Raw genomic sequence first — 17,784 nt, 5'->3', positions numbered from 1 at the left:
CAAAATGGGCGGCCGCCCCTCCTCTATTGGACAAACCATTTTATTATTTTATATTCACTTTAAAATTACGGGTTTGCCCCTAGTTTAAAATTACGCTTTTCTCCCAACTAGAAAATATAATAACCCTTTTGCCAGCAGCTCACGTTCAAAAATTACGATTTTACTCGCAGCGTTTTATTTTATACCGGCTTTAAAATTACGTTTTTGCCCCCAGTTTAAAATTACGTCTTCGCCCCCAGTTCAAAATAAAATTATGCTTTTGCCCCCAACTCAAAATTACGATTTTACCCTCGGTTCAAAATTATGATTTTCCGCCCTAGTTCAAAATAAAAAAAAATGACTTTACACCCCGCTAAACCGAAAATACGATTTCGCACTCGATAAAAAAATTACGCTTTTACACTCAGCCAAAATTACGTTTTCGTCCCAGTTCAAAATAAAATTTTGTTTTTCCTCCGGCTCAAAATTACGATTTTACATCAGTTTATTATTTTATACCCACTTTAAATTTACGGTTTTTCCCCCAGTTTAATGTTTTTGCGCCCAGTTCAAAATAAAAATATGCTTTTGCCCCCAGCTAAAATTTACGATTTTTCCCTCGGTTCAAAATTACGATATCACACTCAATTCAAAATTACGTTTTTTTGGTCCCCAATGCAAAATAAAATTTTTGTTTTCCCCTAGCTAAAAATTAGGATTTTACCATTGGGAAAAAAAATTGATTTTTCCCCCAAGTATAAATAAAAATATGACTTTGCCCTCAGCTAAAAATCGTGTGAAGGAGCTGCCTAACACTCTTTTTACTTTTTCTTTCTTGCAAAAGTATGATACTATTTTTTTAGTTGGTTAAGAATTATTCGGATATCGTCCCGCAACGCGGGCGACACAACACCTAGTTTTATAATAAAATAAACTGAACTCGTTTTTGGAATTTTATAATAAAATAAACTGAACTCTTTTTTGAAAAACACTAATAAAAGAAAAGGAATATGTCACAGAATAGTAACCAAGTTTCAAAAGTGTTCTAATTAGGTCACTTGTATCGTTTTTGTCCCAATTAGATAACTTAACATTCAAATCGAGTCATGTCCTTTTTTCTCTATGTCAAGAAAAAAATTAAGAATAAGATGTTGGGGTCGGATTATTTTAATATATGAAATTATATTTATTAAAAATAAAAACACTTTAATTACATTAAAAATTAAAAAAACAAGTTACAATTCACGTCATCACTCAAAGTTAGCATCAAATAAAAGGGAAAAAAGAAACAAAAATCCACATCACCATGGTTACTTATAAAATGGATGAAAAAACCCTTAATTTTAATGAAAAATGAATGTTGAGTGACCTGATTGGAACACTTTTGAAACTTGAGTGACCTAATTGAAACACTTTTAAAATTTGGTTACTATTCTACAAAGTTACCCCTAAAAGAAATTATAAACAATAAACGAAAAAGATAAATAATCAAAAGTAAAAAAGAAAACTGTTATAAATACAGATATAATCACTCTTTATTATCCTCTTAATTCTCCTCCTAATTCCCCCCTTAAGTTACACTTTGACTACATTAATGTTCAGTTACATTTTGACTAATCATTGTATATATATATGTGTGATTGGTAAATGAAAGATACACTTCTCATTTTTTCTTATTTCATATCACGTTATCAGCACGAAGCTCTAACCAACTAAGTTTTCTGGCAATCTTCAAAGAGACAGATTCAACAGGAATTTATCATTCATCGCATCCTGGTACACACCACCATATCTCAATATCTCACACTGTAATATGTTTTATTTTTATTACAGTATACATATGTGTATCCAAAGATAAATCACATATTGCGAATTTAAATATGGTACCAAAGAAAAGTTTTTTTTTCTCATATGATTTCTATGTGATTAATTTTTCACAGAAAGGATACAGACCTTTTTACAAAAAAATTTTTCAAACTGGATCGTAGATTTTATTCTTTGGAACAACACATATGGTATTTTTTTATTTGGATAAACCTACCTAGCATCGGTTTATTTAAATCTAAATCTTGGAGAGTTTTAGACGAAGAATTCTATTACTGCACTTTAGAACCAAAGTATAGGGTTTTTTTTTCATTATGCACTAACAGGGACAATATTCACATCGGCAACTGCCACCATGAACATCATGAAACGAAATCACTATTCACGAAATCGAACATATCACAATCCCTTAATGTCTTTAACAATCGAATATACAGTGTGGAGAAATATAACAAACCTTTGAGAAAATCAAACCAAAACCTTATACATCGTTGAAGTTTTTTTTCTCGGATTCGAAATCGAGACAAACCGTCGTTCATGAAGTCCGATTTGGAGTCTGGATCAACCGGAACACTCTAGCCGACGATGATGTAGTCGCCAGAAATCCGGTGGGTCGGAACGTTTTACCAATGGTTGAGGTTCCTTTGATCTCCTCTGTATTTGGTTCTATAACAACCAGCCCACTGCTAATTGCATCGCCGGAGGTTGAATCTCTTCACGAAACACCGTTCCGCCGCTCATCTGACTTCGTTCGTCAGTTGCTTAATAGGGATGGAGAGGATTGTGAAATAGAAATAGAAGATTGCAGTTAATTAGTGGAAATAATTTAAAGCCGTAAAAAAAGGGTTGATTTTTCTTCTTTCTGTTTTAGGGTCCACATATTGGTCAAAGTTATTTAATACCTCATGGCTCATGGTGTCATATTCGTAAATACCCCAAATTACGGCTATATATATATATATATATAAACCTTTACCGTTTTTTTTAAGTAACTTTGACCGATATACACAATATGTTATACACACTAATTAGAATATTATAAAAGGTATTTCTGTAAAATATATATTTGGCCAATCTAACAAGTGATAATTGAAATAGTCCATGCATAATTTGTGAGGTCTATTTTCATATCTTCTACGTCTATCTTTTATACTATATGTGTCGTTAGTATAATAATAATATATTATCTAAATATAATCTTGTGATACAACCAAAACAATATTTGTAGTTCATTATTAGAAATTGAAACCCAATTTTCTATGGCATCTCGAGCCATACATATTAAAAAAAAAAAAAGGGCTTTGGGGATTGTGAAATACCAGTGGCATGGTTTTGTTTTCCAATGGGCAAACTTATATTTTATTATTATATATATTATTTTGAAGCAAGAAATTATACAAAGATCTTACAACTTTTTACAAGTAGATTAGAAATTTTTATAAGAAACGAGATTCCATAAAGCTAACACTGAAGTTCTCAATTTCTTTCACACTTATATATATATATATATATATAAACATTGATACTTGAAGTTCTAACTAAAAATGAACCTGAAGTTCTCATATATTATGCATTGGCTCGTTTTAAATGCATGAATTTTTCCTTTGTAGATAAAAAATGTCGAAATCTTATGGTATTTTATGTTTGAACTATTGTTATGGTTTCATTTAAAATCTTTGTGATGTTGATTCATATTTGCGTAATATGTTTTTTTTTTATTCATACTCAAGCAAGTAGTTCGTTATATTAATTTATTTTATTATTACCAGAAAAATATGTTTACAAGCTCAAATAAAGCTATCATGGGTGATGAATGTCTCATAGATAGTGGTACCACCAACACTATTCTAAAACATAAGAAATTTTTCTCTGAGTTGTCTCCTGCAGAGACACTTGTGGGTACCATTTCCGGTGTGTGTGATCTTATAGAAGGCTCTGGAAGAGCAAGCATCATATTACCATCGGGTACTAAACTAATCATAAATGATGCATTATACTCTAGCAAATCAAGACGCAATTTACTTAGTTTTAAAAGTATTCGACAAAATGGTTACCACCTCAAAACAACTTCCGCCAATAATAATGAATACTTACAAATTACTTCAAATGAAAATGGCAAAGATACCATTGTAGAAAAGCTAAAAGCTTTATCCTCTGGATTATATTGTACCAATATTACTCCTATTGAATCATACATGGTGGTGAGTAACCATAAGGTACTAGATAAAGATACATTCACAATATGGCATGACCGACTAGGTCACCCTGGTAACATAATGATGAGGCGAATAATTAAAAGTGCAAATGGGCACCCTCTTAAGAATTTAAAAGTCTTGTTATCACAAGAATTATCATGTGCAGCATGCTCTCTCGGTAAACTCATTACTCGACCCTCACAAACTAAGTTGACACAAGAAAACCCCTCATTTTTGGAAAGAATCCAAGGGGATATCTGTGGGCCAATACATCCTCCTTGTGGTCCATTCCGCTATTTCTTAGTCTTAATTGACGCCTCATCGCGATGGTCACACGTGAGTCTTTTAGCTACCCGAAATGTAGCGTTTGCCCGACTATTAGCGCAAATCATACAGTTGAGAGCTCATTTCCCTGAAAATCCAATTAAAACCATACGAGTGGATAACGCAGGAGAATTCACATCCCAAGCTTTTAACGATTACTGTATGTCGATTGGGATAAAGGTTGAACATCCAGTAGCTCATGTTCATACACAAAATGGTTTAGCTGAATCATTAATTAAACGATTACAAATAATCGCTAGACCTCTCCTGATGAGATGCAAATTGCCATCTTCTGCATGGGGACATGCTATTTTACACGCTGCTGCACTAATCCGATTAAGACCAACTGCCGATCATGAATACTCCCCATTACAATTGGTCTCCGGAAGAGAACCAAATCTGTCCCACCTCAAAATATTTGGTTGTGCGGTATATGTACCAATATCGCCACCACAACGTACCATTATGGGACCACAAAGAAGACTGGGCATTTACATCGGTTTTAACTCCCCGTCTATTATTAAATATTTAGAACCATTAACGGGTGATGTGTTTACAGCACGCTTTGCTGACTGTCAGTTTAATGAGATAGTATTCCCAGTCTTAGGGGGAGATAAGACTAAAGAAAGACTGGTAACACAAGAGTTAACATGGAATGCATCATCATTATCAAATCTTGACCCTCGAAGTGGTCAATGCGAATCTGAAGTCCAAAAGATTATACATTTGCAAAGAATCGCAAATGAATTACCAGATGCATTCACAGACATAAATAGGGTGACAAAGTCACATATACCAGCATCAAATGCACCTGCTCGAATTGAAGTAATCCCAGAAGCGATTACCATACAAAGAAAACGTGGGAGACCAATAGGTTCCAAAGATAAAAACCCACGTAAGCGAAAAGAGCAGAATAAATCAGTTGGTGAAAATTTAGTAAATGAAACCATAGAAGAGGTAAATGTCCCAGAAGAGACAAATATAACTCCAGAGGAAAATGAAAATCCAGAAGACACACTGGTACCAAACGAAAACGAGATCTCTATCAATTATGTACAAAATAGTACAATATGGAACCGAAATGAAACACGTGTTAATGATATATTTGCATATGCTATAGCAACGGATGTAATCAATGAAAATGATTATGTACCTAAAACTCTAGAAGAGTGCATGTACAGAGTTGATTGGCCAAAATGGCAAGAGGCCATAAAGGCTGAGTTAGATTCGCTTGAAAAGCGAAATGTTTTCGGACCTGTAGTCCGAACACCCATAGACGTCAAACCAGTAGGTTATAAATGGGTGTTTGCTATAAAAAGAAATGAAAGGAATGAGATTGTACGATACAAGGCACGTCTTGTAGCACAAGGGTTTTCCCAAATCCCAGGAGTTGATTATGAGGAAACGTATTCCCCTGTAGTGGATGCGATAACCCTTAGATTTCTAATTGGCCTTGCAATCTCAGAAGGACTTCAAATGAGACTTATGGATGTCGTCACTGCATACTTGTACGGTAAACTAGAAAATGACATCTACATGAAAATCCCTAAAGGATTAAAAATGCCCGAAGCATTAAAATCAGTACCTCGAGACATGTGTGCTATAAAGCTAAAAAGATCTTTATATGGTCTTAAACAATCTGGTCGTATGTGGTACAATCGGCTTAGTGAATATCTCGAAAAAGAAGGATACAAGTCTGATGTAATCAGTCCATGTGTTTTTATAAAAAGATCACTCTCAAAATTCACTATAATAGCAGTCTACGTGGATGATATAAACATCATCGGAGCTCCTGAAGAGATAGAAAAAACTGCTAATATATTAAAGAGAGAATTTGAGATGAAAGACCTTGGCACAACAAAATTATGTCTCGGCCTGCAGTTCGAGAATTTGCGCAACGGTACATTCATACATCAGTCAAACTACATCCAGAAGATGTTAGTACGTTTTAATATGGACAAAGCTCATCCGTTTAGCATACCCATGGTTGTCCGACCGCTAGATCCTCAAAAGGATCCTTACCGCCCTCAAGAAGAAGGCGAAGAAGTACTTGGTCCAGAAGTACCGTACTTAAGTGCGATCGGTGCTCTTATGTATCTTGCAAATAACACGAGACCTGATATTGCATTCTCGGTGCATGTACTAGCGAGATACAGTTCAAACCCAACACGTAGACACTGGAATGGAATAAAACACATATTCCGATATATTTGCGGGACACAAGACTTAGGTCTTTTCTACCAGAAAGATCAAAAGTCCCAGCTTGTTGGGTATGCTGATGCTGGATATCTATCAGATCCACATAAAGCAAAATCTCAAACAGGTTATGTATTCACATATGGTGGCACAGCAATTTCTTGGAAGTCAACTAAGCAAACACTTACAGCAACGTCATCAAATCATGCCGAACTAATTGCACTATATGAAGCTGGTCGAGAATGCGTGTGGTTGAGATCAATGATTACTCACATACAAGAAGCATGTGGATTAGAACAGATCAAGAAGGAGCCGACGATTATTTATGAAGACAATGCTGCTTGCATAGCTCAGATCAAAGAAGGTTACATCAAGGGTGATCGAACAAAGCACATTTCACCAAAATTCTTCTCAACATATGACTTGCAGAAAGAAGGGGAAATTGATGTTTGCCAAATCAAGTCAAGTGAAAATTTAGCTGACCTATTTACAAAATCTTTACCAAGAAACAGTTTCGAGCAACTATCACACAAGATCGGTCTCCGTAGATTGAAAGATGTTTGTTGAATTCGGGGGGAGAATTATACACACTGTACTCTTTTTCCCTTAACTAAGTTTTGTCCCATTGGGTTTTCTTAGTAAGGTTTTTAATGAGGCAGTACAACTGATCCAGTAGTATCAGTTTATAGGTCCTGAAGTATCTATTTAATATCATCCTGAAGTATGTTATTAACTGTGTATAATAAATAATAATATATATCTGAGGGGGAGTGTTATAAATACAGATATAATCACTCTTTATTATCCTCTTAATTCTCCTCCTAATTCCCCCCTTAAGTTACACTTTGACTACATTAATGTTCAGTTACATTTTGACTAATCATTGTATATATATATGTGTGATTGGTAAATGAAAGATACACTTCTCATTTTTTCTTATTTCATATCAAAAACCACATTTAATTTATCTTCTTCCCCACCCTAGCAACAAATTCGGCCAAACGCCACCCACAACATCACAAATTAGGATTAAAAAAACATTAATTTAATAATCTCTAGATCTAAGTGAGATACAAGTTCAACTTTTACTTGGTGCACTGCAGAGTGAGGTACTGGTGGGTAATGATAGAAAACCCAGGGAAACCTGGGTTCGATCATTGAGCCAAACGGGTTTTACGAGTAATTTCAACGTCGTGCCTACGCGCGGGTGGGTTATCGGGTTTTCCCCCGAATTGGTGGTGGACTCGGATTACTCTCAGAGTACTCCGTTTGATCCAGTGGGTGTCCCGAGAGTCTTTAGGATTATTATGTTGGCCATTAAAAAAAACAATGAAAACAATGTTTATGGAACATTAAAAACTGATGACGATAAAATATTCATAACTTAATACCTAGTTTAAGGAATTTTTCAAGACTCATCTTAAATTTATCAATAAATTTTTTAGCGTACTGTAAATTCTTATAGTAAGGTTATTGTATAAATGGTATTATACATTTTTTTAATCTTGTCAAGCACGTAATTTTAGTCTTAAAATCTAAAAAAAATGCTTGTAGTTACACTAACAGAATAATTATGTAATCACTTGAGAGTCATTATAATCACTCTAGAGTAATTACACATATTACCCTACTAGAGTATATACACGATTTATTTTGCATCATCCTTAAGTAGATAGAAAAAATTAAAAAAAAAAAAAAAAGACTTTCTTCATTTCTCATTTAAGACTCAATTCTTTTATTATTATTATCATTTCTTTTTGTTACTTTATTTTTGATAATACATGTTTACCGCTATTGATAGGTTTGACATATTTTTACATTATAAAATCGGTTTGACATATTTTTACATTCTAAAAAAAATCCCATTGTAGTTGACTAAATGCAAAATGAAAACTGTAGTTTACAATCACAAAGCGAGACTGAATATGGACTTTTTATTTCAATGGGGTCCATTTTTTGGTCGGTCCTTGTTCGGGTTGAGTTAAAGTGAGGTTTGAACTAGTTTTTTAAAAAAAATAAGAAAAATGAGCTTACCAAGAATTGAACCCATGACCTCTTGGTGGAAAAGAGGGAGATTTACCACTACACCAGCTTTCTTTTTAATTCTATGGTATCCACCTAATTGTATTTATGGGGTCCATATACAATTTAATATACCGAATCTACTATTTTTTTAAAAAGATTGGGGTCCGGGGACCCCGATGGCACCAATGTGGGTCCGCCCCTGAATATGGATATAAATATGACGAGTTCTTTGGTAAAAAAATCTTTCACTTTGAAGGTTTTGTTTAATCCGAAACTAGTTAGGCTAGAATCCATTTTGTACCAAGCTTAGTTTTAACTTAGAACATGAGGGGGTCAATACCTAGTCAAAAAGGATCTAGAGTGAAAAATGAATTTAATAATTTACTAGAGGGAATCTTCCGCATGATGTAGGAATTTGGTTTTAGTCGGTATCAGTTCGGTTTTTTATGATACCTGTATCATATTGGAACTCGGTATAACAATGAAAAAAAAAAACAAAGTTGTGACATGCCAAAAAGTAGTGGCGAAGCTTGAAATTTTCCACCGGAGGGTCGGAAGTCTCCGAACCTAAAAATTCTTATATAAGTAAAAAAAAATTTATAAATCCGGAGGGTCGAAAATGTATATACCTAAAAAATTCTATACGAAACGTACATACATAACACTACTGAGCGAAAAGTTTGGGAGGTCGGGCGCCCCCGGCCCCTTGAAAGTTGCGCCTTTGCCAAAAAAGATATTGACACACATGTTTTGCATTGACCCAAAAACATAAAAACGAATGAAGTTGTGATATGCATAAAAGGATATAAAAACGTGCATGTTTCAATAATACTCGATATTGGTACCGATATCGGCATCGTGATATTGGTATCGGTTCGTCACGATACTTGCACTCGTTATAGCTTACAATACCAAAATGAAAAATATATATTTACAAATAACTACTTTAACTTTATCACAATAATAAAATATACATTTTGAGTAATTAATTAATTTAAAAGGATTATGAACACACTGTACTTACTTTTTAGCTGTTTTTATTATATATTAACTCTTCTATTTCCCTTATACTAAATCAAAAAATAAATCCATTCATCTATAAATTAATCAAAATTGACTAAACTAACCAAATCTTTTCTTTTTCTCCTTTGACAATATTTGTTGTTTAGCATTTGATACTCTGATCCAAATGTCGTGAAAGAAGCTTTGTGTTGATAAAGATTCAAAGAAAGCAACTTTGGTGATAAAAGAAAAAAAAAAGAAAAAAGAAACCAAAGTGACTTTGATTGAACTTTAGCTTTTGTTTGTGTTTGTGCTTTAGATTCTTGTTTTGTAAAAGGTCTGCCAACTTTTGTGTGGACCATGAGTGTTTGTGTCTTACAAAATGGCATATTAAATAAAAATGGCATATCAGAAGTAAGGACCATCAAATCTTGTAGTGATCCATTTTGATCAACAACAAGACTCTTGAATAATCTAAAAGATGAATCCAAAACTTAACATCTACAATATATATACTTTTTATATATTTTCAATTAAATTTACCATGTTGGTTAATAGTTTCACCAAATAATGATTTGTGCTATTTACATAATATAAGATGAACTTACTTTTAACTTAAGTATTCTTTAACTGTAGATGTTCTAGGGCTTTCTCTAGACAAAAGATAGGTAAAGAAGGGAAAAGAAGTCCTTTTTTAAAGGTTTTTTTTAGAAAGGAAAAAGAAAGAAACATAAAATATTTTGTGTTGTAAGTTTTTAAAGGAGAGAAACATATGAGAGGTTTTTAAAATTTTCTTTATAAAAGTTCCCTAATGCTTTTGTGGAGGAAAAGAAAGGGAATTGAACGAAAAAGTTTCTGACTTTTTATAAATGATAGAATTATAGTTTTGTTTTAACGACCAACGAATAAAAGTCCGGCTACTTGGGGTAATCCAATAACAAAAAGCGACCCCATATGCCCGTAATCGTAGGCAGCGCTGTGTAGCTCAAGTACACCATCTCTAGTTCTAGGGAAAAACTGATCGCCTAAAGTCCCACTGTGATAAAACCCGGTTGGGATTAGATTTAAATTATAGTAATTATAACTTTAAAATTATCAATTATCAATTATATATATAAATGACATTGTAGAAATAGTTAAGCTTTCAACTAAAAAATAGAAGTATAAAACTTACTAGTTTCTCTTCCATGTAACTCTATAAAATATTTACTAGTTTTTCTTCCATGTAACTCTACAAAATATTAAAACCATGTAACTCTATAAAATATTTACTAGTTTTTCTTCCATATAACTCTACAAAATATTAAAACGTGTATTTTAATTTTATTTACTTTTTCTTGCTTTTTCCAACAAAAAAGAAGAATAAGTTAGTTATTTCCTTTTTTTTTTCTTTAATTTCTTTCCTTCCATATCCTTATTTTTTTCGAGAAGACGTATGGACGATTAGAAACGGGGATTAGACTCTGGGGTATGGTGGGGTGAGAGTTTGGGGCATGGGTTGACACGTGGCTTGGGGGGCTTCGCTGGACTTACCCACATTGAAGATGGTATGGTGGGGCGGGGGTTTGGGGCGTGGGTTGGGTGGGCTTCGCTGGGTTGGGTGGGCCAAACCCAAACTGAATATTTGAATATTTTTTAAAACAACAAATTTAATTTTTTTAATATTTTTAAATACAGAAAATTACATAAAAAAAATTTCTAACGCTTATATTTGTTCTTTATCTCTTCTCTCATCTTCAAGATTAGTTGCAACTCGTCACCCTCTATGTGATCAATGGGTTGAGATAGAAATTTCAAATCATCCCGTTTTTGTTTCAGGGCATCTCTAGCATCTTTGCTTTTTCGAATTTCGGCCCTTTGTTGTTGGAATACGTTGAATGTATCTAACTTGCATGCAATGTCATCCAACTGATCGCTGTATATTCCCCTACGTGAGCCCAAACTCCCAGCTGAAGGCGATGCCGTACCCGATCTTGATTTTTGAGCGCGCTTTTTTGCGGCATCTCTTCCATATTCAGGCCGGTTTGACAAATCATCCAAAAGGTCCTCAAACTCTTGATCTCGTGCATCAGATTGGGCTTGGGATGAGGCCCTTGACCTTTTGGAAGACGTGTTCGTTTCGCTACCACTGGGGATATTCGCCCACTTTGGATGGAACTTACAAATCTCCCAACAATGCATGAAACTGAAGTCGCTCCCCACATTTGTTTTGAATGTAACCAATGCATTTGTCACAATGTCGGCTTCGGTTTCACCACTTTTTGGGTTTTGCTTTGCTTTATTTAAAAAACCACTAAATTTTGTAAGTTGGCCGCTTATCTCGCTCCACTCCGAGGATAAGCTATCGTTTTCACGATAAGCCTCCCTTCCCATTTCTTCATGGAATGCTTTACTAACCGCTTCCCACAAATGGGTTCGATGTTGAGAATTCCTATTTAATAAAAACAAAATTTAATATATTACAAAGTTATATAAAAAATAACCATAAATATTAAAATAAGGGCTACAAAATATTTAAGAATACCTAAAGTTGGATGTAGAGATTGTTGATGGAGGTTGGTGAAAGGTTGATGGGCGTTTGTGGAAACGGGCTAGGTATAGAATCGTCGGTGTGTGGGAAGTTAGTAAACAAACGATTCCCGATATACGATGCATAACTCGCTTCAAGGGGCACAGGGAAGTGTATTAAAAATGGACGAGGCATTGGACGATTGGGTGGTGGGCTAGGATTATTTTCTTGGAATGCAAATGGGTTGTTCGGGTCATAACCACGATTATGAGGATGCATTTTTTCGTTTTGTAGAAGGAGAATTGAAGATGATTATAGAAGATGTGGAGTGTATTGTGGTTGAATGTGGTAAAAATAGGAATTGAAGTGTGATATTTACAGTAAAATATATATATATATATATATATATATTTAACATAGCCGTTGGCCAACGGCTAGTTTGGTTTGGTCATTGAGAGCCCGCCATGTCACCTTGCTAGACCCGCCCTACGCCCGGCTTCAAACTCCCGCCCCTTGGGCCATGCCCCAATCCAAGCCCACCCGGGATGGTGACTTAGACGTTTTTCCCCAACCCACGCCCCATACCCCATAGTCTTAGACCGTGAACCCCAAAATTCTAGCCCGTCAACTGGATCATTGATTAACCCAAGGGGGCCGTAAATGGTAACCAATAAATGTGTAGTTGGTTGGACCGAAAATGTTTCTGCTCTTTGGCTGCAGTGGGCTCAAACCTCAAACATCTTTTTTTTCTTTCTTTGACAGTGAGCATTAAATTTTCTAGAATAAATATGTAAGGGCATTCACATCTCGTCCATTAAATTCCGTGAGAGGGTCTTTCATATTATAGATAATGGTTATTAAGGAGTTGTGAGTGAATGAAAAAGAAAATGTTACTTTTTTAACTGTAAATATAAAAAACATTATTCACCCCTATAAATCTTTTAATATTTTTAGAAAGTGGTTGTGAGTAGATGAGAGGAAATGTAATGATAAAATGTATAAAAATGTATTATTTAATTGAAAATGAAAGAGAAATGTAGTTTTTTTTAGTGTAATTATAAAGATGAAGCTGACGGATAAGATGTAAATGCTCTCGTATCTTATACCTTTTAGTTGTAAAATACTTCAGTTACCAATATCAAACTTAGATGACATGTATAAATTAAAAGTGTATGACCATTAAGCCCAAAATACCAATATTCTTAAAGAGCAAATACTATTGAGGAGAAAACAAAGGTTAGCCCAATAGTCAATATTGACTAAATACAACCTATTTCTTATGAAAATTTTACAACCCTATGCTTATGAGCTTATCCAACTGGCCTGTTTCAGTTTATATACGGGCCAACAAGAAGCAACACAGTTTGGCCCAAAACTATATGTCCACAATAATTTACTGATGGGTCATACTTAATTGGGCAGTTATGCACTGATTTGTATTGGTATGGCCCGAGACCGAGAACCGAGATTGGCAATTGAGGAAACCGTTGGTACAAACTATAATTGGTCTGGTCATCAGTTTGTTTCGATAGTCCAGAGCATAATCAGTCATTTCTCACATATGATCAAAACATATTTTTTTCTCTATATAAGTATAGCAATATGCTACTTATATTAAAAATAAAAAAACGCTCGTTATTATAGTGTAATTTTTTTTAAAAGTTACGTATAAAAAGTTATTGACGTTTAAAAAAGACGGGGGAAGTTACATGTGCATTACCTAATTTCTAGTGGGTTTAAAAGACTATATTGCCCGTAGATATTTCAAATCAGTCTAAATTAATGAAAATATTTTACAATTTGGTCCCTATTGATCTCAACCATTAGATCAAAAGATCTAATGGCTGAGATTTTTTTTTACCCTTCTCACACTTTAGGCATTTTTTACAGGATCCTCTCTCTCTCTCTCTCTCTCACTATATATATATATAGGACAAAGATCCGTTAGGAACCACCCTTTATTGGGAGAACCGCGAGAACCAATGTGAACACAACCAAAAATGCCTAAAAATAGCTAAAAACACACAAATTTTTTTTTTATATTTTTTATAAAAAAAATCGCTACTTTTAGTAGCAAAAAAATTTAAAAATTTAAAAAAAAAATTGGCTAATAAAGTAGCGATTTTAACATAAAAAATATTAAAAAAAATTAGATTTTATTTTATTTTTTTTAGATTTTTTAGGTTTTTTGGGGGTTTAGTTTTTAGCATTTTAGCTTAGGGGGGGGGGGGTTAGGTTTTTCGGGGGTGGGATAGGGGGGGGGGGTTAGTTTTTTTTAACTTTTTTAGGTTTTTTGGGGGGTTTTAGTTTTTAGTATTTAGCTTGCGGGGTTAGTTTTTTTTTTTTTTTTTTTTGGGGGGGGGGGTTAGGTTTTTTTAGTTATTTTAGGTTGTGTTCACATTGGTTCTCGCATGAACCCTACCCTATATATATAGGGTATATATATATATATAGGGTAGGGTTCATGCGAGAACCACCTTTATTTCGAGAACCGCGAGAACCAATGTGAACATGGGGCAATTTTCTAAATATCCAAACAATTTTTAAAACAAGCACCTGATGTCAGACTTCAATCATATATTCAATTATAATCAATAAAGCCTTTCACGTCCGAACTATCCACAGGCTCTACACATTCTCTCCATCTCTCCACTCCATCTATCTGCATTTCATTCTGATTACATACGAATCTCTCAACATTTCACCATCACCAGTTCGTCGATTACAATCGATTCACCATATCGAAGCATTTGGATTGACATTTTATCGGAGATTTGAGATTTTACAAGCATATATTTCAGATTTCGTCATATAATCGAGGTTAGTTCCCAATTTTTTTACAAAATTAGTCGTATAAACTTTGTTACGAACATAATCACGTATCATACTTTTTTTCTTACATTCGTAATTAGGGCAACGTGATTGTAAACAATGTAGATTTATAATCCGTTCGCAATTAGGGCTAATTAGGGAAACGTGATTACAATAATAGTCAATATGACAGTATATTAAGGAATAACCATCGGAATAGTCAATATGACAGTATAATAACATCATAAGTTTATCGGAATATGTTATTAAGGTAATGTTTGGTATTATATATGCACATGTGCATAAATTGTAATAATAAGTCAATATGCACATGTGCATAGTTTGCAATAACATGTGAATAATGTATTTTAGTTTTATTTTGATGTAATGTATGGTTATGCACATGCGCATTTCATGTTAAATTATGTTAATAAGATGTTGTTGTGTGATATATACATATATGCACATGTGCATAGATTTACAAAATATGTTATTATGCACACGCGCATAATTTGGCATATTATGTTATTGATATATTTAACAGTTATTAAGGTATTTAACGTTTTTGAACATGTTAATTGTAGATCAGCAATTGAAAAAAAAATCGGAAATTTTTTTTTGAAGAAAGTCACATTTGTATTAAAATCAAAAGATGGAGAATCGTCAAAAATGCTAGACGCAGACACAGACGCAGACGCAGGCGCAACGAAAGAGAATATGAATAATAAACAAAAAGGTTATATTCTGTTGATTATTTATAATTCTTATTTTGATTGATCAGTAATTAAATATGTTTTTATGCACATGTGCTTCATTATATTAATGTTTTTTTATTGATAGTATACTTTGTATAAACATGTTAAGTTTATAAATGAAGATGTGAAAAAAGCGAGGAAGGATGTGCACAAGGACATTAATATGAGGATTAGCAAGCGGAAACAAGTGGAAACAACAAATGAAGGTTTTGTTGAAGTTTGCACGACAAAGAATAGAAGGTTATCAACATTAAAAGCCAATAGTGACAAGGATGTCAATAAGGCAGATAACACTGTTGTTGATGTTATGTGTTATTTAAAATTTTATAAATAAACTTTAAGATGCACATGTGCATTAGTATCTAAGAACATCTCATAACATGTGTTATTGTGTTTGCACATGTGCATATAATGTGTAGATAAACAGGTTCAATGAAAGAAGGGATATCATCAAAAAGAGTTAAGAAACTAGCAAAAAAATCAACATCACAAATAGTTAAATTAATCACAAAAAAGACAGAGAGTAAAGAAATTGTTAAAGGGACAGAATGTAAAAAAATTGTTAGAGCTGTCAACTGGAGATCTATACGGACACGTTTGTTGCTACATCAAATGTTGATGGGGTTGGACGCAATGTCTAAAAAACAGAAGGTTGTAGTTAAAAAATGGGGTTTGGTAGTATTTTGAATCTTAAAATGGACAGCTTACCATCAAAATTGTCACATTTTGTGGTGGATAAGTTTAGAGGGAAAGAGATGGTCATTAAATTGGATGCTGGTAACATAAAGGTGGACGAGGATGTAATTAGTGGGTTGTTGGGGTTAAAGAACAGTGGGGTTGTTTTGAACTGTCAACGGAAAGAGAAAACGAAAGGAAAAAAAGGACGAAACAAAGAAAGATGAAAATGTGCATAGTTATGTACATCTGCAAACTTTGACAGAATGGGTTATTAAGGTCATTCATGCTGATGTACATGTGCATAATTATGCACTATGCACATGTGCATAATTTGCCAGATGATGTTAATAAGGTCGTTTATGTTGATGCACATGTGCATAATGTATATAGTGATAATAAAGTTAAAGTTAATCCACATATTCATTGGTAAGTTATGTTTATTGATCCTACTTTTTATTTTATTTTATTTTGTTTATTATTGTAGATCAACAATGGAAAAAAATTGAAGAAAGCGTCTTTTTTTTTTGAAACCAAGGGGTGAAAGGTCAATTAAAATGCCGGATGGAATGGAGTATGATTACACGACGGTTAAACAAAAAGGTAAAAAAGGTTGATTAATGTTTGATGATCCAGATGGGAGTTTATGCACATGTGCATCCCTTATTAAATTCATGTTAAATGATATCACTTATGTAAACACATTAAATATATCATGCAGGTGCGCAAGAAGAAATAAACACAAAAAAGGCGGGCAATTAAGCGAACTCGTGATGAAACCTCAAAAAAAAGGAGGTTACGTGATGAAACATAAAAAAAGGAGGTGACCGAGTGCGTGCGGTAAAGAACAAGAAGTTGGCAAGACCAACTGTAACGGCGACGTTTGAGTTTGATACTGATGACCATATGGTTGTGTTCAGATTCAACATAGGGTATCCAATATAGCGTGCCATTAGGTGTAGAATGTACAATATTTGCAATTGTTCCTGTCGTGTAGAATGTACAACACTTGTAATTGTTCATGTATACATAAAAAGTAAAACATATAACATTCTAATTAATAAGGTATATGGCGTGTGTACGCACGTGTTCAACATTTATTCGGTGATGATTACGGGGCGTTGGTAATGTGATGCACATGTGCATAACATTATGTACTGATGGTTTACAGTTTATTTGTGATGATCATGGATTGTTATCAATATAATGCACATGTACATGATTATGTAATATATGAAAATAAAAGTAATGAATGTAAGAAATAACAGTTATTTGTTTAATTTTTATTAGTGATGATTATTGGGTGTTAATAATGTGATGCACATGTGCATAATTATGTACTGTTGGTTAACAGTTTATTTTTTGATGATTACAGATGGTTGTCAACATAATGCACATGTGCAGGATTACATGATGTATGAAAATATAAGTAACTTATGTAATAAACCAATTGTTTGTTTAATGTTTAATGATAAAAAAGAAAAGGGTT

At 33.6% G+C, this 17,784-nt stretch overlaps 1 long non-coding RNA gene across 2 annotated transcripts; it reads left to right on the top strand.

Annotated features, from left to right (window-relative positions):
* The first annotated feature begins 1,484 nt into the window (after positions 1-1,484).
* On the top strand, positions 1,485-16,226 carry LOC110889581. 2 transcript variants are annotated; one of them, XR_004871652.1, is made up of 4 exons: positions 1,485-1,755; positions 14,680-14,874; positions 15,450-15,601; positions 15,743-16,226. It is a non-coding gene; the product is annotated as an uncharacterized LOC110889581 (long non-coding RNA). The 2 variants fall into 2 exon arrangements; XR_002563677.2 differs by having other exon boundaries at positions 15,730-16,224.
* The last annotated feature ends 1,558 nt before the right edge of the window (positions 16,227-17,784 follow it).

The sequence above is a fragment of the Helianthus annuus genome, chromosome 11 (assembly GCF_002127325.2).
Source record: "Helianthus annuus cultivar XRQ/B chromosome 11, HanXRQr2.0-SUNRISE, whole genome shotgun sequence".
NCBI classification, from domain to species: Eukaryota; Viridiplantae; Streptophyta; class Magnoliopsida; order Asterales; family Asteraceae; genus Helianthus; species Helianthus annuus.
Note: the sequence above shows the minus strand (reverse complement) of the source record. Positions and strands in the feature narration are given on the sequence as shown.